Source organism: Podarcis muralis, chromosome 14 (assembly GCF_964188315.1).
Source record: "Podarcis muralis chromosome 14, rPodMur119.hap1.1, whole genome shotgun sequence".
NCBI classification, from domain to species: Eukaryota; Metazoa; Chordata; class Lepidosauria; order Squamata; family Lacertidae; genus Podarcis; species Podarcis muralis.
The window spans coordinates 22,144,240-22,166,280 of record NC_135668.1 but is presented as its reverse complement, the minus strand read 5'-3'; the positions used below and the strand labels follow the sequence as shown (position 1 = coordinate 22,166,280).

Below are 22,041 nucleotides of genomic sequence, written 5' to 3'. Positions count from 1 at the left end.
GGAGGCCAGAGGCTGAGAGGAACAGGCTTGCCTAAGGATTCCTAGTGAGCTCATGGCAGAGGCAGAATTCAAAGTAGGGTCTTCCTGATCCACAGCTCAGTCTTTTGGCCATCGTGCTACACCAGCTCTCTGGTGTGCCACATGTTCTTCATTTTTAAGGGTGCTGGTGTTATACATATATCAACCCGCTTAGACTTTCCTGGAAATCAGGGCATTCTGAGCTTCATATGTGCCCAATTTCAGTTTTGTGGGTAGGGTGAAATAGGGTTAGGCAAAGATGTTGATTTCAGTATCTCATTTTTCCGTATCTTAAATTCAGTTCTCCATATCCATATGAGATTTTTTAAAAAAAAGAACTTCCAAAAATTCATAATCATTTTAATTTCTCCTAATATACACATTTCCTCTAATATACTGCACTTTTATATACTATTGTATATTTTTGTACACTTTACTTGGCTGGAGATTGGCACTGAAAAGGTCAGAGACCTGCAAATTTCAAAAGACAGCCCTGTTTCAGTTCACATACTGTTTCAGAAAGTGTGGATTAGGTCAAATTTTCCTTCAAACATGAATGGAATTTCTCCCCCATCCATGCTGTGGAAGTGCCGTGATCATTTTGAGGAGTAGGAGTAAATCTCTCGATATAAACCTATAAACCTCTGTCTTTATAATGCAGCATAAGAACAATCGGCACCTCTGGGACATTCAATGGTCATTGATACACCCAGCCTCCAGCTGGACATTCCCACTTGCTCCATCCCACAGAGGACCAGAGCCTTTAAGGAGGGAATCTTCCTGAAGTCAGAAACCAAATCATCTTCCTCCAGGCCTTTCTTGCAGCAACACATTTCCCCACGGGCCACTGCAGCTGGTTGGGCCTAAACAGATGTTTGTTGCTAATTACACCCTCCCAGTAAACATTTAGAAAGGGAGGAGTAAAAATAGCAACTTATACTTAGCACGAAAACAGGGAACTGATGGTGGCAAAACTCCCAGAAGCTGCCAAAAATGGTTTTGAAAGAAGCATCCCATCCCATTTACAAGAAAAGATACTGTACCTTTATAGGCGGGGGCTGCCAATTAATATTAGGCAGGGAATGTCCTCAGTTCCGCAAGGTTAATGCAAGACAACCGGAGAAGAGAGGGTGGCGCTCTCTTGGCCAATGCCCTCCGAAAAGGCCGTCCTGGCTTACCCTTAGCAGCAAAGGGTGTTCCCCCGTTTATATTTTAAGCAGCACAAGTTTGGGTGTAGCCAACCTCGCCTTCAGTCTGAGCAGCTTCCTTGGGCTCAAATGAGTGCACTTTGTTAAGCTCTTTAAGGACTGCAGCCAAAGCAATGATCTAGGTAGCCTTGTGGAACGAAGATTAAGGGACGTGGGTGGTGCTGTGGGTTAAACTACAGAGCCTAGGGCTTGCCGATCAGAAGGTCGGCGGTTTGAATCCCCGCAGTGGGGTGAGCTCCTGTTGCTCGGTCCCTGCTCCTGCCAACCTAGCAGTTCGAAAGCATGTCAAAATGCAAGTAGATAAATAGGTACCGCTCCGGCGGGAAGGTAAACGGTGTTTCTGTGCGCTGCTCTGGTTCGCCAGAAGTGGCTTAGTCATGCTGGCCACATGACCCGGAAGCTGTACGCCGGCTCCCTCGGCCAATAAAGCGAGATGAGCGCCACAACCCCAGAGTCGTCCACGACTGGACCTAATGGTCAGGGGTACCTTTACCTTTATGGAAAGAAGAAAGAACCCCATCGAAAGAAGAATGGCTATGGAAATTGATGGACTATGCTGAAATGACGAGACTGACCAGGAAGATCAGATACCAAGAGGACAAGAAATCTAAAAGAGAATGGATTATTTTTGTAGAATACATGAAGGAACACTGTAAGCACCTAAAAACGTTAGCAGGATTGGATTAGCACTTGTAATATAATTTGATAAAGGACATCAACATGGAAAATTAATAGTTTGTATAAAGGTATTTAGACGCAGAAACGAGAAGAGATAAATATTGGAAACCAGGGACAGGGAAATGCTTTTTCATGTGTGTGCAAATGAGGCATGTATTTGTACCTCTAGGGACTTTCTTTTCAAAGTTTGCTCTATTGTTGATTCAAAGTCAGGAACATTGCGCTGAAGTCTTGCTGCAATACAGCTCCAACGCTTTGATGCCTTCAGCTTACTGAGCGTTGCAAATTGCCATTGTTTTTTCGGAGGTATTAACAATGCCTAAGTCCTGTCTGGCCAATGCCCTGAAATAGCCAGGAATATCTATTTCGAAAGTATGTACTGTATTTAAACTCTAGTTTTGCTAATATAATAATCACCAGGTTAGGTTTCTTTTTACTGCTGTTCTCTAGCGCAAAGAACCTTTTTGCTTTGTGTTTAAGATTGGAGAGAGATCTAAGATAACTGCTGGATTTTGTTTTCAAAACCAGGGCATCAGGTGTTGTGTATTTCTTCATCCAGCACAAAGCCTGGCTATTGGTCCATCTCACTCAGTCCTGTTCCCAATGACAGGCAGTTGCTTTCCAGGGTATTAGACAAGGAGATTTTAATAGGTCCAGGTCTAGGAATTGGACCTGGGACCTTCTTCATGCAGAGCAGATGTTTTGACACTGAGCTACAATGCTAACATGAAGCTGTGCTTGCTGAGGCTGATGGGAAATGTTGTCTAAAACAGCTGGAAGTCCCCAGCCTGGGAAAGGCTGGCCTATTCTAGTAAGCCTGCTACTTCTTCCCACACTCTGCCTAAAGGCCAATCGCTTTAACACCAATGAGTGTCTCCCCACCTTCTGCTTCCCTTAACCCCCCTGCTGACGAAGAGTTCCGGATCTCAAAAGCTTAGAAACACAGGAAGCAGCCTTATACCAATTCACATCATTGATCCACCTCAAACCTGTATATTCCACAGTCAGCGGCTCTTCAAACTGACTGCCAGCAGTTTTCAAACAGGAGTCTTTTCCTGCTCTTCCTAGAGATTCTGGGGATTGCACCTGAGACCTTTTGCATGCTAAGCAGATGCTCAGCCACTGAGCAATGGAGGCCTTGCTCTCTGTTCTCTGATATTTGCAGTGGTCTAATTAAAGACACTACCTTACTATGGAATTTCTCAGGGGGCAGTGGTACACAGGTACCTTTGCTTTTGTGTGGTTCAAGAGGCTGTGAACAAGATCTTGGCAAAGCATGAAGCTGAAAGATACTCTTGATCGGAGCGGCACACAGCACTTAGGCTATGCCAAAGGCAGTGTTCGAAATTAGCCAGGCACCAGGTCTCAATCACAGAGCCTAGGGCTTGCTGAGCAGAAGATTGGCGGTTCGAATCCCGTTGCTCGGTCCCTGCTCCTGCCAACCTAGCAGTTCGAAAGCACGTCAAACTGCAAGTAGATAAATAGGTACCACTCCGGCGGGAAGGTTTCGCCAGAAGCGGCTTAGTCATGCTGGCCACATGACCCGGAAAAACTGTCTGCAGACAAACGTCAACTCCCTCAGCCAGTAAAGCGAGATGAGCACCGCAACCCCAGAGTCCTTTACCTTTACCTATCAACCACTTGGGGTCATGAAGAGTTGGACACGACTAAACAACAACAACAAATCAACCACTTGTGACCACGCAAAGATGCCTGGGTGCCAGGATGGGGCCTGACATCTCCACCATCTGGGGATCATTGGATCTGGACTGTTTTCACAAACTACAGTGGTACCTCGGGTTACATACACTTCAGGTTACAGACTCCGCTAACCCAGAAATATTACCTCGGGTTAAGAACTTTGCTTCAGGATGAGAACAGAAATCGTGCTCTGGAGGTGCAGCAGCAGCAGGAGGCCCCATTAGCTAAAGTGGTGCTTCAGGTTAAGAACAGTTTCAGGTCAAGAACGGACCTCTGGAATGAATTAAGTACTTAACCCGAGGTACCACTGTAATACCCTGTCTTGTAGAATTCTATAGGTTATATTTTATCTGCACAATCAGAATGAATGTCTGGAACCAAATTGCTTTTTCTGTGTAGCCTGAGCAGGAGCAGCTACCGTTAAGAAAAAGAGGTCAGAATAGGCCAATATACCGTATATGTGGACTCTCGCTGGATCAAGTGACTTTTCTTCTTTAAGTTCTCAAAGCTCTTAACCTAGTTCAAGGTCATCTGAACTTTAATTGAGAATCAATCAGAGTCAATCCATCATCTGAAAAATAAGACTTTAGTGCCATCTTGCCCCAATTTTGGCGACTGTAACTTTGGTTTTAAGAGCCATTTGGTGCCTAGCTTATATATCTGAGTTTCTAACACTGGAATGGAAAAGAGTTTGTTCCACAATAGGACTCTAGTGGTCCATAGGTTAGGAGGCCACAACACCATGCCCTCCCCTTATTTCACTCTGGCCTTTATGAACACCCTGCCTAATAAATCAAAGGCACCCATCTCCGCCTCTGGAATGAAGGGCAAAGGCAGGCTGGCCTTTGGCCGACAAATCAGAATTTAAAGCCTCTGCAAGTTTGCAAAGCAGACAAGTTGCAAAAGGACTGCCCAGCATTGGCAGAAAGGGCTCCTTGGCCAGCTGAAGCAGTGCTAATTGTCACTGTGGGGATGTAAACTTGATGAGGAAAGACGCATTGATGTGATTGTGGTTAAAAGTCAAGTCGGTGGTTATGGGCTGATGCAACAAGTTGATCCCAAATGCTTCGTAGCAGGGATTCCAGCAGAACGGGGTCCTGTTAAGCAGCATCAGAGCAATTTAATTTACTGTCGGCAAGGGAAAGGAAGAAATGCAACTCTCCATAAACAAGCTTCAACATTTGCACTTCCAATTCACCTGCCCTTTTCCTACAGTACACCCGGCCAGCAGATTGCCAAGCATCGCTGGCAACACCTGGAGAGATGCAACCTAAATAAATGCAAGCCTCATCTATTTGGCTTGGGATTGTCCGCAACGACTCAGATCTCCTGTTGCTTGCTGCTGGATTTTTCCTTGTAGGCTTAAATTCTTGGCTGCTCCTGGTCTCTAATGATGTATTCTACCCGCAGGCAATCTGGTGTGTGATGTGCAATGCTGCACCTTCCGAACCATAAGATTTTCAGTTTTTAATAAAATGCAAGTCGCTAGTCCTCAGGATTGAGGGGATGCGTGAATCACAAGGGCTGCCAGTCATCTAAGAACTCTGAAGGTGTACGTAGTTCCAACAAGTCATTTCCCCTGGAAGGCAGAAACACAGATACTGTTGCTTTCTCACGTGTATTTGCCTGCACATCCAGATTTTAGTCAGATGCTTAGATCTGGGCCTTTTCAGCTGTGGCACCATCTCCCAGGGAGCTGCTGCTTTGGCACCCTTCTCTATTCTGTAGTGTGTTTTTGCCATCGTGTGCCCTTACTTTTCTCAGGCCTTTTAAAATACAGTTTTATTCTACTGCTCTTACACTGTTTTACAGCTTTTGCAGTTTTCACAACTCAGTTTTATTGTTCCATTAGAAAAAAAGCACACGACATTCTCTGCAAGCTGCCTTCTTCAGGAATACTGGCGGGAGAGATTCACCTCTTTTAAGTTAGTAGATAAAACAACAGATATGGATAAAACAGAGACACATGTCTACATTGTACTCAGGCTGCAGAACTAAATATTTTAGGCCCAAAATCTTGCTCAACTTGGCACAGAGGCTAGATTTTCAAGCACAGAGTATATACCGTTCTGCGGCACGTCCTTAATTGTAGCCTGTCCACACATTTAACCTGGTCCTGTCTATCTTGTTCCACTTGCTCCCGACTCTGATTGTTGCTTAAGAAGTTGATGAACCAGCAAATTGCTTTGGAATTATGGAGATGAGGCTCACAGTTTGTGCTTTAACTAGATCAAAGGAAGCACACTGGTGGAGAGAAGGGAGCTTTTTAGCCAGGGTGGCCCTGGTTCAGACCTCATCTCAGGCACGAATCCATGGACTGCCTCCAGAAATTGATAGCAGCTCTCATGCTCAACCTCCCCGCCCCCCCCCCCCCGGTGATTTCAGAGTCGTCATGCTCGCTACCTTACAGGATCATTGTGGGGATAACTGAAAAACTATAGCCAAGTGTTAAAAATGCAGCAGTTTCAGTAATACATGCTAATCACAATTTCTTTTTTAAACAACAACAACCTTTTGTATCCCATCTTTCAGCTCATGAGCTTATTAGCATACGTATCTCTCCAGCCTTCTGCCAACACACCCATTTTATTTGATTTATTCAAAGCCATTTATAATATTTTTTAAGATCTCTAAGCAGTATACAATAGAAAAGCAAAGACTGTCATTAAAATAGAAATGGAACAACAACCAAAAAAACTCCCAACAAAGCAGCAGCATCTTATGTTTCATGGAAAGCCTGGACAAAGAGATAAGCTTTCACAAGACAGCTAATGGTTGTTGCCTCATGTATGGCAGAGGGAAGGGCATGCCACAGACCAGGGGTAACAACTGGAAATGCCCATTTCTGTGCCACTGCCCTATGATATTCTGTAGAGTGCTGTGCCACGAGTAGAATTTGCCCACATGATCCAAGTCAGCGCTTCCAAAACTTGGGTCTCCAGCTGTTGTTGGACTACAACTCCCATCATCCCTAGCTAGCAGGACCAGTGGCCAGGGATGATGGGAGTTGAAGTCCCCCCCAAAAATTGGGGAATACTGATCTAAGTGATCTTACAGGTCTATACAGGGGCAAGGAGTCTTTCAGGCAACCTGGTCCTGAATTGTTGAGGGCTTTATAGGTTAATAACAGGTACCCATGGCCTGCTAGCTGATCCTCAGCCACTGCAGTTCCTTCAGCGCAGGTGTAATATGCACATCCAGGTGTTCCACTTGACAACCTGGCCACAACATCCTATCCAAGCTGCACCTTCCAGACCAATCCCAAGGGAAGCCCCACAAAGTGCATGCCTTTTATCCTCATGTTAATTCTCTGAGGTACATTAGGTAGATAGGTAGATAGGGGAGGACTGCCCCACGTTCAGCCACTGAGATTCATGACCAAGTGGGGACCCGAACCCTCACCATTACAACACACTGGCTCTTAGTGTGGAGACAATGAAATGTACATGCGCTTATGTACAGAGTTTACGGCTGGATGTTCCAAGCCCATGCACACGACCAACTAAGTGTGTGTAGTTTGGGGCTGGCATTTGCCACTATGATCCCGTTTCCCTCTCTATATGGGTTCTGTTTATCCAGATTAGTGTTGTTTGTGAAACCACTCCAGGCTGGCTTCAGGTCTGGTCATGGCACTGAATCTACCTCGGTCACCCTGGGTGATGACATTTATCAGGGGAGAGGAGGGAGAAGTGTGAACCTGCTCACCCTCCGTCATCTCTTGGTGGATTTTGATACTGTTGACCACAGTATCCCAGTTTTTGGATTCTACATGCTCTAATGGTGGAGATTGATACCGATGAACCGGACGAATAAAGATATGATCAATGGCTTGACAACATGACAATATTAGCAACATGTGGACAAACTGCTTATGGATGCAGACTTCCACTAGATAAATATAATGATATTTGGAATGAGTTTATACAGAATATATTAGGTGGGGTTTTTTTTTAATATGTATTAAATGTATTAACATAATAAGTTATACACATCTTTATACTAATGTATGGAAATGTAACTGACTTCCCCCCTTCATTCTCACACTTTTTTCTCTTTTTGGTCACTATGTTTTTATAAATGAAAATCTTCTAATAAAATATAAATCACAGAAAGTCATCATGGGATCTCGTTTGTATCCAGAGGTACCACTGTATTGTGTTTTAATGTTGTAAACCACCCTGGGACCCATTCCTGCTCAGCCAAGAAACTAACAGTGTGACCTTTCAACCTAACCCTACCTCGCAGAGTTGTTATGAGGAGAAAATGAGGAGGAAGAGATTCATGTATGCCACCTTATGCTACTTGGAGAAAAGGTGGCATATTAATATGATATACCTAGACAGCATCTTAAAAAGCAGAGACATCACCTTGCCGACAGAGATCCATATAGTTAAAGCTATGGTTTTCCCAGTAGTGATGTATGAAAGTGAGAGCTGTACCATAAAGAAGGCTGATCGACGAAGAATTGATGCTTTTGAATTATGGTGCTGGAGGAGACTCTTGAGAGTCCCGTGGGCTGCAAGAAGATCAAACCTATCCATTCTGAAGGAAATCAGCCCTGAGTGCTCACTGGAAGGACAGATCGTGAAGCTGAGGCTCCAATACTTTGGCCACCTCATGAGAAGAGAAGACTCCCTGGAAAAGACCCTGATGTTGGGAAAGATGGAGGGCACAAGGAGAAGGGGACGACAGAGGACGAGATGGTTGGACAGTGTTCTCGAAGCTACCAGCATGAGTTTGACCAAACTGCGGGAGGCAGTGGAAGACAGGAGTGCCTGGCGTGCTCTGGTCCATGGGGCACGAAGAGTCGGACACAACTAAACGACTAAACAACAACAAAAAATAGGAGGAAGAAGCTGACATCTCATGCCATCTCCTAGTCTGGTGATAAGTGGGAAGTGAGGCAGACTGAGGTTGGTGGGGCAGTGCCCCATTGACCCTAAAGGACTAGCCTTCACTGCTTATAGGCTGCCTCCAGGATTGCAAGCAGCAAGCCCCAGTGTTGGGCACACTACTGTAAACAGGATAGGCCTTTGGTCAGATCCAGCAAGACGTGTAGGTTTTTAACTGGCAATGATTCTCCAAGGTTTCAAATGTGGTTTTTGTTTTCTTTGCAACTTCTTCTGCAAGAGGTGCTTTCTTATAAACTGGGGGTGTGTCAGAAACTGAACCTGGGCCCATCCCAACAGGAGCTGCAGCACTGTGCTGGAAACAGGAGGGGATTATGGCAATGCCTTGTGCACAAGGCTATCCTTAAAAAAATAAATGTTTGGAAACATCCATTAGTGAAAAATGTAAGAGCCCTGCAGAGGCCTCTGCATGATTTTGGTCTTGTGAGATCTCAGTGGACCCCGAAGCCACCACAGCCTCTTCTCCTCCCTTCTCTTGCAAAGGCATCAAGGGGTGCCTGCCTGCCCAAGCGCCCCTTGGGTTCCGCTGCCTGAGGCAGCAGCCTCCATCTGCCTCATGGATGGGCCAGCATTCACCAGTGAAATTTCAGACCTAAGTTAGTCACGCTCCTTAACATAACAAAAAACTGTATTGGAAAATGTACTGTTGGAAAATAAATCAAGATAGCAGGGATAAAGGAAAATTCCTGATGTGAGGGAAGAAGTATGTAAAACAACAACAACCATAGCCTAAAAAGCAAGCAATTCAATCCAAATTAGTCTGAATCAGGTACTTCTGCATACAATGGCACACAACACACAAAGGTTCTCTGGGTGTCACTTTCCAGACAATCATTCTTTTTTTACTTGCATGCATGCCCTCCAAAGCAAGATCCATTGTTTGCTGCTGAATAAGATTATAAACGGCTTGGCTAAGTACTGCAGGAAATGGGGGCTTTTTGCAGTAAACAGCACCCTGTGACCCAAATATCACTTTCAGTGTATTTCTAGCTATATGCAATTAATGAACAAACACATCTAGTTAGCTAAGCTTCCTGCAGTCTCTTAGTCTCACACACAATCGTCTGATATAGGTCACACAATATATTCTTTTATCCCCCACCTCCATGCACACATGTGTGTTTTGACATATATATATTATCTCAGAAGAATTTGGAGAACAAAAAAGAATGGTGATTGTGGATTTTAAAGCTGTGTCTTAGCTCAGCAGACAAAGACCACATCATTCCAGAGTGTCATATACCAGCATCAGCAGGGAAGCTACCGGTAGGTATTTAGTGTAGGGAAGCAGCAATCTGTGACCCTAATTAAGGTCTCCCTGGGCGTTCAAATGCACTCAAGAGGGTTCTGGAAAGGGTTCTGGAAATAATTATGTTGCAGTCCACATCACCTTCTAAAAGCTGTTCTGTAAAGTCTCCCTCCTCTCAAAACCACAGACACACATTAAAAAACACTCATATAGAGCACGCATCCGTCCACAATAACCCCACATTGACTTTCGGAGTTTATTTTAAAACAACCAGCTCAAGAAAAAAAGATGGGTGTTAATTGAACAACCAAAAAACAAACAAAACAAAACAAAAGCTCAGATCCCATACGGCGAACCCTAGGCTTGTCCTGGTATTATCCTAACCTCATATGCCATCATATAACTATGTAGTAAACAAAGGAGTTCATGTTTTTAACCCGAATCCGCAAGAAAACATTTCCCTTCCTACACCATGACTATATATTAAAAAAGATGTCAATGTTTTTAAGCTGGCATGCATTAAAAAATATATGTTTGCAGGCCAAAAGGTTTTGCATCAAAAGATAAAATAATCGGGATAGGGGTGAGAATAGAACCCACCTCTAGTTTTGAAACTCAGACAGCAATACTGATTTTGGACGCGTTGCGGTTTTTTTTCAAAGTCTGGGTTTTTGCACCTCCTGATCAAGCGCTCTCTCTCTCTCTCTCTCTCTCTCTCTCGCCCTCCCTGCCTTTCTGGTTATTTCCAGCATTATTTGCAAATTGCTTAAACCCTCTTCGCAAAGCGTGGCAGGCAGCAACTAGCAGAGCCCTCTCTCCAAACCCTTGACCTGTCGTGTGGGCTCGTCGGAGCTGGATTGTCCAGGCTGGGCTCAAAAGCAACCTGCTCAGAGGTAACAGCAGTGCCCCCACTTGGATCTCGTTTGCATCTAGATCATCGCTCTGTATGTTAACTTCTCGAGTACCGACTCTTCCCTCCGGTGTGACGCCTCTTCGCCCCCAAGAAGGATGCTTCAGAAAAGAGCGCCTATCAAAAGTCCAGTACTCACCTTCAAGATCTCTCCAGGATGATGGCTCACTTTGCAGATCACAGTAGATTCCCCCCGCTGATTAGCACTCATCCCCTTTCCCCCGCCACTTAAAAGTAACTCATTCACATGATACAATGTAATGGGGAGGGGGGGGTGATCAAAGTAACTAGTTTCCCCAAACAGGAGGTGGAGGTTGCAGCCTACGGTGCAAAGCAGCCAATCAGAAGAGGGAGCATTGTGACGAGTGACCCGGCCGCGCCAATCGATGCGTCTCCTGGGAGAGAAAAGGCGAGTGGCTCAGCGCTTTGATTCACCAATCAGATGGCGGGGAAAAGATTATTGGGTGGAGCTGTGGGATTGGTCTGAAAGTCTCCAAAGGGGCGGGGGAAAAGAAAGGAGTACAGTACAGCACAGGCTGGTTGTTGTTGTTCTCATTAAAGGTACAGGCGCCTCTAAATTAGAATAAAATTTTATCAATGCTGGTTAGAGAGTAACATAAATAGGGGCTTCTATCTTGAGACTGGGGATTTAAATGGCAACATCTCCTTTAAAAAGCAGGTTTTAATTGCATATTTTTAATTGCATAATTCAACAGTTTTAGTCAATTTGTGCACATTTGCAATCAAAGCAACCCGTAAGCTTAGGTGACTGCATCGACTTGCATCAGTCTCTTATTACACTTTTTTCTCTTTTCATTCCTTCCTTCTGTTTCCCACCCCTCACGTTTTATTTATTTGTTTATTTATTACATTTACATCCTGTCTTGCTTCGGAAGAGCCAGTGTGGTATAGTGGTTAAGAGCGGTAGTCTCGTAATCTGGGGAACCGGGTTCTTGTCCCTGCTCCTCCACATGCAGCTGCTGGGTGACCTTGGGCTAGCCACACTTCTCTGAAGTCTCTCAGCCCCACTCACCTCACAGAGTATTTGTTGTGGGGGAAGAAGAGAAAGGAGATTGTTGGCCTCTTTGAGACTCCCTAGGGTAGTGATAAAGCGGGATATCAAATCCAAACTACTATGTGGCATGCAAGGCTCCCTCCACACTCCTCAATTCATCCTCAAACCTGTGAAGTAGGTTATTTTATTATTTATGTCATAAAATTCATACGCTGCATGATTGTTTTTTTTAAAAAAACACACACACAAAAGTTAAACTAATAAAGTTATCAATAAAAATATTACGAACAAAAATTTTAAACATTCAAAAATTAAAATCAACCATAAACTAAAAACAGATTAAAACACAAATCAATATTCTAAATAGTTGGCTAGACAATATAAGCTAGGCTGAGAGACAGCCCCAGTCCAATGTCATTCAATGTGTGCTTCATGGCTGAGTGAGAATTTGAACCCTGGTCTCCCAGGTCCTTGTCCAGTGCTCTAGCCACTATACCACACTGTCTCTCTGACAGACTGTCATATATCCTGACAATCCTTGTTTTGCCCTTGGCAAAAGTCCCTATTTTTCTGGCACTTGTCCCTGGTAGATTGCAGTGCTTCTATTTCCACTCTATTTCTGTGGGTAAAAAAGGTAAAGGGACCCCTGACCATTAGGTCCAATCGTGGCCGACTCTGGGATTGCGGCGCTCATCTCGGTTTATTGGCCGAAGGACCCGGTGTACAGCTTTCGGGTCATGTGGCCAGCATGACTAAGCCGCTTCTGGCGAACCAGAGCTGTGCACAGAAACGCCGTTTACCTTCCTGCTGGAGCAGTACCTATTTATCTACTTGCACTTTGATGTGCTTTCGAACTGCTAGGTTGGCAGAAGCAGGGACCGAGCAAATCCCCCTTCGTGGGGATTTGAACCGCTAACCTTCTGATGAGCAAGCCCTAGGCTCTGTGGTTTAACCCACAGCGCCACCCGCGTCCCCTTATTCTGGGGGTGCCTTACTACAATTTTGTCAGAGTCAGTTGCTAGACATGTCATTGTTAGGGTCCTCTCCTTCTCTTATTATTATTATTTATTCAACTCATACACTGCCCTATACCTGGAGGTCTCCGGGCTGTTATTAGCATCATCCAGAAGTTCAGACTCTGAGCCATCAGCAATTTCTGCATTAGACGGAGTTTATTTTTATACCTCACCTTTCAGGTTACAAATCGTTCCAAGGTGGCTCGTGGCAAAATATGAAATAATAATGGTAATAAATATGGCTAAAAGCAATATCAAATATGATGGTGTTAATTAGTTGCCTGCCCTCCCCTTTTCAGATAATTTCTGCCCAACCGCTCCAGTCTAGGAAAGATCCATCGAGGAACATAAATGCAGCAGTTGTTAATTCTGAGAGCAGATTCAATGGGCTGCCCCTCAAACAAAACCCTTGCCTCAGCAAACTCTAGCTAACCCAGCCTGCCATCCACATCCATGGATAGGGGAAAATTTATAGCGGCTGTCTGCAGAGAAAGCCAACTAAGGAAATAGCTGCAAACCTTTCAGAAAAGAGCCTTGTCTCCGAAGGGTCTTTCTTGCCCCATGATGAGTAGATACACCCTGGTGCAGCTCTTGGACTTCAGCATCGCCGCCCCTTTTTTGCACCAGTAAGACAGAGCGCAGGATAATAAAGCCCATCAGATTCACTTAACAGTGAGCTGTTTGCTCTTTGCCATCTCCGAATGGCTTCCCCAGGCGGCACTGTTAGGACAAAAGATTGCCCAACAGCAATTTTAAGAAGCATGGAGATGCTGATGAGACATTTTGCCCTGAGTGCCTATTTGCAACTGTTCCCAGGACTGCGTTTGGAGTGCATAATTCTCCAGGGAGCAGCCTTGTCAGTTTGAAAAGCTGCCTTGCATTAGGGGCCAGTCAGTTTTCCTTCTAGGCGAAATGAAATGTCAATTATCCCTTCTCATCATGAGCAGCAACAAGAGCACCTGATGATGTGGCCATATATGTTGCAGAAGGTGGGGGAGACCTCTAGATATTGCTGGATGGACTCCATCTCCAATCATCCCAGATCATTGGCTAGGCTGGTTGGGACTGGTGGCAGCTGCAAACCACAGCAATTTAAAAAGATCCTGTTGAATCAAGCCAGTGGCTCATCTAGTCCAACATCCCATTCTCACAGTGGCCAACCAGATGACTGTGAGAAGCCTTCAAGCAGGACCTGAGCCCAAGAGCATTCTCCCCTCCTGTGGTCTTCATCAACGGGTATTCAGAGGCATACTGCCTCCATCACTAGAGAAATCACATAGCCATTAGGTTGAGTAGCCATTTATAGCCTTCTCCTCTGTGAATTTGTCTAAACCTATTTTAAACCCATCCAAGTTGGTGGCCATCACTTCCTCCTGTGGGAGTGAGTTCCATAAGTTAACTATGCACTACATAAATAAGTGCTTTCTTTTATCTGGAGGGCCCTGGCTTCTCCACTTCTGTATTAGAGCATTTTTGGAAGGAGCATCAACCTGACTGCTTTTGCCTGCTTCAGTAACCTTGCCAGTCCTGGTTGAGTCCTCCATTGAGGTAAGTTGACCTTCCTCAACCTGGTAACCTACAGATGTTGGGACATGGTCATGGTGATGTCTTTCAGAATGTGAAATTCACTTCCACGATATTGCTAAAGAAGTAGCCCAGATGCATTTCGGTTTCTGCCCATTCCAGGAAACAGAACACCAAGATGGGGTTGTCATGAAATCGATTCAGGATGTCATCAAAGAGAGTAGATAGCAAAAAGGCATCCAGGCCCTTGACTTGCATCTTGTTATGGGCCACTCCAATCTCTGCCGAATAGTGAGAGATTACAGGGGTCTTCCTTTAGAAAAATGAGGCACAGCATTGACCGTAGTGTCTTTAAGATATATGGTTTTATTTACACATATATGCATCTTAGCCTTGGTGGAGGGAATGTAGAACAGTACACCCCAAGTTTGTCTCTTGTTGCTTCTCCCATAGCTTCAGCAAGCTCGGGTCCAGAGTAGAAGCCAGCTCCCCAGTCTCTGGGTACAGCCTCTCCCAGGCAGCCCGCATGGAGTTCTGCCCCGCACTTGCTTCTCATTCTTTCCAAAAACCACATGCAGAAGGACACTTTCCCCCTGTGCTGACATCATGCCCCTGGTACCCTTGGCAACCTGCCCCTCCCAACTCTTTTGTCTCTGTCCACTACTCAGGGCAGGGGGAACAACAATATTTGCTTTGTCAGTCATTCTTAATGGCCCATTACTCTGCTCTCTTTGTTTCTTAATGGCACCTCTATCACGCAATCTCCTGACCAGGGAAACCGGTGTAGCCTGTATTGTTACACTGCGCCCGGCATCTTCTCTTAATACTCCAGATACAGTGGTGCCTCGCAAGACGAAATTAATCCGTTCCGCGAATCTCTTCGTCTTGCGGTTTTTTTGTCTTGCAAAGCATGGCTATTAGCGGCTTAGCGGCTATTAACGGCTTAGCGGCTTTAAGAAAAAGGAAACAAACTCGCAAGAACTCGCAAGACGTTTCGTCTTGCGAAGCAAGCCCATAGGGAAATTCGTCTTGCGGAACGACTCAAAAAACGGAAAGCCCTTTCGTCTAGCGAGTTTTTCGTCTTGCGAGGCATTCGTCTTGTGGGGCACCACTGTATTAGCTAAATTCTAACATTTACTAAATTCAACAGTTTAAGGGGATCTGCCCTCCCTTCAACTCATAACACCATCCTGTGAGCATTCAAATACAGTGGTACCTTGGGTTACATACGCTTCAGGTTACATACACTTCAGGTTACAGACTCCACTAACCCAGAAATAGTACCTTGGGTTAAGAACTTTGCTTCAGGATGAGAACAGAAATCGTGCTCCAGCGGTGCTGCTGCAGCAGAAGGCCCCCATTAGCTAAAGTGGTGCTTCAGGTTAAGAACAGTTTCAGGTTAAGAACAGACCTCTGGAACGAATTAAGTACTTAACCCGAGGTACCACTGTACTGGAACAATGGGCCTCCCCAGCCTTGACCTTGCTGCCTTGCCCCTGCACTGTCCAGGTTAGTGGCAGTGATGCTGGTGTTGAGAGGACAGCTCCACCCCACTGCCTCACCACCTCAGGACAAAGGCGGACACAACAAAGCACTGAGTTGCCAACTTTAAATGGCATTTCTCCTCCGCCTCAATGGCTGCAAGCACATTGCCATTAAATATAGAACCAGGAGCACACTTTCACATGCAAAAGGCACAACAGATGGCACTGGAGATGGAAATCTGCATCTGCTCTCTGTAAGAGCTGCTAATGGGGAACTAATTAGGCATTCACAAGGAGTGTTCCCCCTTGACTTTGGGACAATGGCCATGTTTATATGATGGGGGAGAGCCTCTAAGGAGGATGTTGAAAGTAATCAAAGATTGACATTGTGTTTGGGCCAAATCACACTGATAGCTTAAGACTAGCGACTGCATTGCTTTGAAATGCATCCAGTCTTCCCACGCAACACAAATGAGGTTTATTTTATTCTTTGGGGTGGGGGCAGCAAGAGGGTAGCCCGCTTCCAAGGGAAAGATTTTAGCATAATCATTCCCTCTGCGGCAGAAAACAGCCTCCATTCTTCTACAGACACTTCTCCTTTTCTGATATCAGTTCCAGATAAATTACTTAAATTAAGGCTTCATCCACACAGTAGTTTATTCCATTCCCCTGATGTTTCCCTGTTAATTTCAACATTATATTTGAGCTTTTGCATGATGTAAGAGCCACTTTTGGAAATCTAGTGGAATACAGTGGAAGTTTAGCGCTTATTTCTGTGTTGCTAGCTTCCAGGGGAAAAATTAAATCTGTTTGCAGCCCCCTTAACCCAGAACATCATGGGACTTAAGTGATGAAAGGGGCAGTATGCCAACATACAGTTATTTCCTGCCATTTTCATGGGTGAATCATGGGGCAACAGAAGTAGGCATGTCCGGTAAGGGAGTGGAAGTAGTGAGATTCTAAGACCAGGGGTAGCTAACCTGCGACCTTCCAGGTGTTGTTAAGACCCCAACTCCAGCCAGCATTACTAATCATCAAGGAAGATGAAAAGTGCTGCCCGACAGTATCTGGAGAGCCAGAGAATAGTTGCCACCTTGATCTTATGTGATCAGATTTTATGTTGCTGTTTTTTTTAAAGGCTGTGGAAGAAAAATATATATATTGCATCTTGCTTTTCTGTCAGCTGGCCCTAAATCAAAAGAACCAGTCAGGGTGGACTGTTGGCAACTCTTACTTTGATGAATTTATTTGTGTACTTCTGCAGCTCATACCTTTAGGGGGATTTCCCCTTTGCTACATGATGAAGGAATTCTTATTTACTGGAGAGAGCCCTCTAGTGAAGGGAAAAAAATCCTAGTCTGAAACTCACAATTTAGAGGCTATTTCACACTGGATTCTCTAAGCCAGGGGTTTGCAACCTTTAGGACAAAAAGAGCCACTTGGACCCGTTTCCGAAGAAAAAAAAACTGGGAGCCGCAAAACTCGTCATTATAAAAATATTTTTTTTGTCACTTTTTTATTATTTATTTGTTTGACCCCTCAGAATTACTCCTCCTCATAGAAATAAACGTTAAATTAACAAGTTACCTTTTTGTGTGTGTGTGTGTTCTTCACTCCCCTTCAAAACAGTGACCAGCGTACATGCCCCCTTTCAATGCAGTGACCAGCGTACATGCCCCTTACAATGTAGCGGGCGGGCGGGAAGGTGACGTCAGGACGGTGCATGACTAACGCACGCACTGCCCCCGTGCGACGTCGCAGCCAGTACAGCGCCCGCCACAGTGGGGAGTGTCTAGGTGCACAATGCGCCTCCTCCCCTCGCTAGTATCCGCCCCGGAGCCGCGGCAAAGGTGTAAAAGAGCCACATGCGGCTCCGGAGCCACGGGTTGCAGACCCCTGCTCTAAGCTGTAGGTATGCTTGAGAACACAACTTTTTTTCTGGGTAACTGGTGCCTGATGTAATTACTTTGTCATTACTTTGCTGCTTCCACTGTGGCTATGATTTGAAGCACACTTAGAGGGAAGCAATAGACATTGGGGAAAGAACTTTGTTTCAGATTAAGATGTAAGAGTTTTCTGTTTCTTCAAAGGCGTAGGCTGAAACAAAACCCAGCTTTACAAATGCAAATGCGCAAACAAACACTCTGGAGCATTAATAAAACAAAACCTCACCAATCTTTGGGGCAGAACATCGTAATGTAAGTTGCTCCAATGTTACTCAACCTTGCAGAGCAATTCCATATGTGCCTACTCAGAAGTAAGCCAGAGTTCAATGGGGCTTACTCCCAGGTAAGTAGTTCAGGGTTGCAGTTTAGGGCATCTTCCAGTGGAAAGATTGGGTTGTCATATTTCAAACTGTGAAAATCAGGACAGAAAAGTTGGGCTTTTTTGAGGCCTAAATTGTTGAGCTTTTTAAAGTTTTGCCCAAAGTTATTTGCCCCAAAAATGAAGTTTTGGAGCTATTTTTAAAGAAAATCAGCAAAACCAACACCACTGAAATGGTTTGCCATACATCTGGATACTCCCAGACGATTTCCACCTGGACACTGCTTCCAACTGTGGTATTCCGGACATGTCCGGGAAATTCTGGATACAGTGGTACCTCCTGTTGCACAAGGGATCTGTTTCAGAACTCCGGTCGGATCCCAAGGAATTTGCAACTGGAGGTGCCACTTCTGCACATGCGCGTGGCACCTAAAGCACTTCTGCGCATGTGCGTGTGGCGGAACCTGGAAAAATACTTCCGGGTTTGCCGTGTTCGCATCCTGAAGGATATGCAACCAGAGGTGTGTGTATCCAGAGGTACCACTGTATATGGTTCAATCCCTGGCATTTCCTGGTAGGATTGGAAGAGACTCCTGTCTAAAGGCCTGGATAGCTTCTGCCAGTCAGTGCAGACAATATGGTGCAAAATAGACCAATGGTTTGACATGCTATATATTTTTAAAAAAAACATATTTATTGAAGTTTCCAAAACATGAAAAAGAAAAAAAGAAAAAAGAAAAAGAAAGAACATTTAAAACCTTTTTTTCATTAACATCTTTCCAGGACTTCCCCACCCCTCCCCCTCTTGTATTCCATTTCCATTAAATTAATTCCACAAGTTTTTACCCCCAATTTAAAACTTATTATATTTAACCCAATATTCAATTTGATTCATCTTATTTAATCACTTTCCCTTAAAGATACCTTCTTTCAACATTAAATCCCCCCCCCCTAAGGACGGCCCCAATTCCCTTCCACGAATTCCCTTTTTAATACACACAAAAATTAAAAGAAATAGAAAAAAAAGATTCAAAATATAATTTTACACCCTTTGGATTCCAAATCTCCCTCCCCCCTTTCCCGGTATCGATCCCCAATGTCCATCAGTCTAACTGCTATCAGCCTGGAGGCCTCACTTCCATGTCCAGATCTCTCTCAACTCTACTTTGCCGATTTTCTTGGTAATCTTTAACTTCAAACACCCAATCTTAAAAAAGTTCTATCTCAAGAAAGTCCATTTTCTTCCATCCAGACCTCTATATTTAAGAGTAAAACTCAAATTCTGTTTCTTAATCCTTTTAAGTCTGAATGTCCCAAATGTTCTAACTCAGCTTAGTCCAATTCTTGTTTTCCTTTGTGTCCTCCCCGACAGGCTTTTGGCCTTCCTTGATCTTTTACAATAATATGGCTCCTCCTTCATTCTCTTCCAAATCGTCGTGGATCCCTTGTTCTCTTTCCTCAAATTTCTTTTCCTGTTACGCTGCAAAAACATACTAGTTCAAAAACTTCTGGTTCTTCTACAGAGGTGTTATTTGTTCAGGAACAAAAACTTACGTCAAGTCCCTTCCATTCTTCAATAGATAAATCTATTGTCTCCTTTAGTGTAAATACCTCTGTAGACAAAATAATGTTTCGTTTTTGCAGCTTTCCCAGGAGATAAGATAGTCCAGTCCAATTCCATGAGTATTTTTCCACTTACAGTCATTCTTGTAATGTCCAAAAGCCCCTCTAGGGGGATTATAGTAACTTAGTTTCCTTCCAAATCAAACCCAAAAGTCAAGGTAACTTGTTATTCCTTATTTTCGACAATTTATATCCAAAATGTAACAAATCTAACCAGCAAAGTCCTCATAACAAAGTTCTCTTTTTATTCTCCAACTTTGACAGCTGCTTTGACAGCTGTCAAAATCTCTATATCTCTTCACCAGGCTCTCTCACGGATCTCTCCCGGTTCCCGGGGGGGGGGGGTTGTACTTTAACTCATCCACTCTTCTCCTCCAGCACAGTTACTTGTAATTTCCCATCGTGAAATTAATAGCTTTTATCAATAAAAAAGAGCAAGCTCTTCTCTCGACCTTAGTTGTCAAATCCTTCCTGTAAATTGTCTACAATAGGGGGGAGACGGACTTCCTTTTTGCATCTCCCCCGCTCGTGCTGAATTTTAAAAAAACAAAAACATTTTCCCTTTTAGGTCTGATTTCCAGTACTCACGGGTTGTTATTTTTAGTCCAAATTTCCAAAAGAAGAAGTCAGCGCTCTCCGTCGAATGGCATGCGGCTTCACTCGGCAGGGGAAGCGGAAGACTCATAGCACCACGCCACCCCCCATCCCCCACTCCGCAGCCTTTAAAAAGGCTCCTTCGCGGGTCGGGGGGGCGCGAACGGTGCCCGCCGAGTCACCAGGTCCATGGGCATCCGCGCCCATGGTTTCTGAGGGTCCTCGCATCGCCGGCGCGGCGGGACCCGACCCCTGCCGAGCAGACTCCCTCCGGAGCTCGGAGGGAGTCCGACATTCGGCGCTGGCGCCAACCCGGAAGGCTATAAGGCATCTTCTTGTGTTCCCATGACACTGGTCTTCAGTTGGTGGATCAGAACCCACAGCTGGTTGTCAGCTGATGTAAGGTGGGTTACACCAATAACACCACAACATGTGACTTCCCCTCTCATCACAAGGGAGAAATAGAAAAGACAGGGAGAAGTAGAAAGGCGGGGTGGATAAAAAGTTATGTAGAACTAATATAACTTTCAGCTGTCATTATTTCCGCCACAAATACAAGGACGGGTAGTCTGGTGTGGTTGCTGTGATATCTGACTCCCAACTGCTGATTTAGGTTACATAAAGATGTTTGTGATGTAACAGTTTTTTTTAAAGCAGGGTTCTTCTATACAGTCCCTATTACAGACCTGCAATAGGGTTTATCTAGTTCAAAGGAAGACAGGGAAGGAGAACTGTAGCTTGGTATGGGTGCTGTGATGTCTGAATCTCAACTACTGATTCAGGTCACACATAGGTGTTTCTAATGTACAATGATTATTTTTTTGTTTTTTAAAAAGGGGATTAAGTACAGTTTGTGGCAGGGCTCTAAGCACAGGCCTGCAGCAGGATTTATCTAGTCTAAAGGAACGGAGTGAGAAGCCAGGAGATTGGGCTTTTTCTCAGGACAGCGTGGTGGCATAGTGCTCATTTAATTCACTGTGCCTGACTACAACACCTGCTAAAAAATCTGACTAGAGATCTCCATTTCCGCCCTGACCCCTGAGCTACAACCCCCAGGGTTCCCTAGGAAGAAGGCACAACTATTCTAATTTGTTTTTTTCTCTTTTTAAAACTTTATTCCAAAACCGAAAAAGAATTACAAACTTCAAATTCAAAATCCATATTCGTTTTGTAACATAAGCCTATTACATAGTTGACTAGATGAAAATATACCTAATTGCTATAGACTTCCCTTTGCTATATATAAATGCAATGGAATTAGAAATATTATATTAGAATTTTTTTATAAATTCCCCTATACCCCCCACTCCCCTCCACCCATGTGTGATCTCAATTCTTCCATCTTGTTGTGTTGTTGTCAATTATTCAATTGATTCTTTTACAGTGGTGCCTCGCAAGACGAAATTAATCCATTCTGCGAGTCTCTTCGTCTTGCGGTTTTTTCGTCTTGCGAAGCACGGCTATTAGCGGCTTAGCGGCTTAGCGGCTATTAGCGGCTTAGCGGCTATTAACGGCTTAGCGGCTTTAAGAAAAAGGAAACAAACTCGCAAGAACTCGCAAGACGTTTCGTCTTGCGAAGCAAGCCCATAGGGAAATTCGTCTTGCGGAACGACTCAAAAAACGGAAAACCCTTTCGTCTAGCGAGTTTTTCGTCTTGCGAGGCATTCGTCTTGCGGGGCACCACTGTATTGTTTCCTTTATTATTCCCTGCAGGTTTAACACATTATCTATTAATATTCCAGTTCTGGAACCATATTTTTTCATGTATTCCTTCACTCCATCCCCACTTTTCTAATTTGTTTTGGAAAGTGCAAATATGGCAGGTTTCCCTTTAAATGCAAACTGA

General features: G+C 44.5%; 1 protein-coding gene across 3 annotated transcripts in view; it reads right to left on the bottom strand.

Moving 5' to 3' along the window:
• Positions 1 to 11,014, bottom strand: part of KLHL25 (kelch like family member 25) — a 30,068-nt gene extending 19,054 nt beyond the window's left edge. Inside the window, exon 1 of one of the 3 annotated variants that reach the window (XR_013390661.1) lies at positions 10,814 to 11,014. The gene's annotated coding sequence lies outside the window, so the exon portion shown is untranslated. Of the gene's footprint in view, positions 1 to 10,364; positions 10,770 to 10,813 lie in introns of those variants that run through there. The other 2 variants (XM_028706339.2, XM_028706340.2) reach the window with 2 other exon arrangements.
• Positions 11,015 to 22,041: the final 11,027 nt, after the last annotated feature.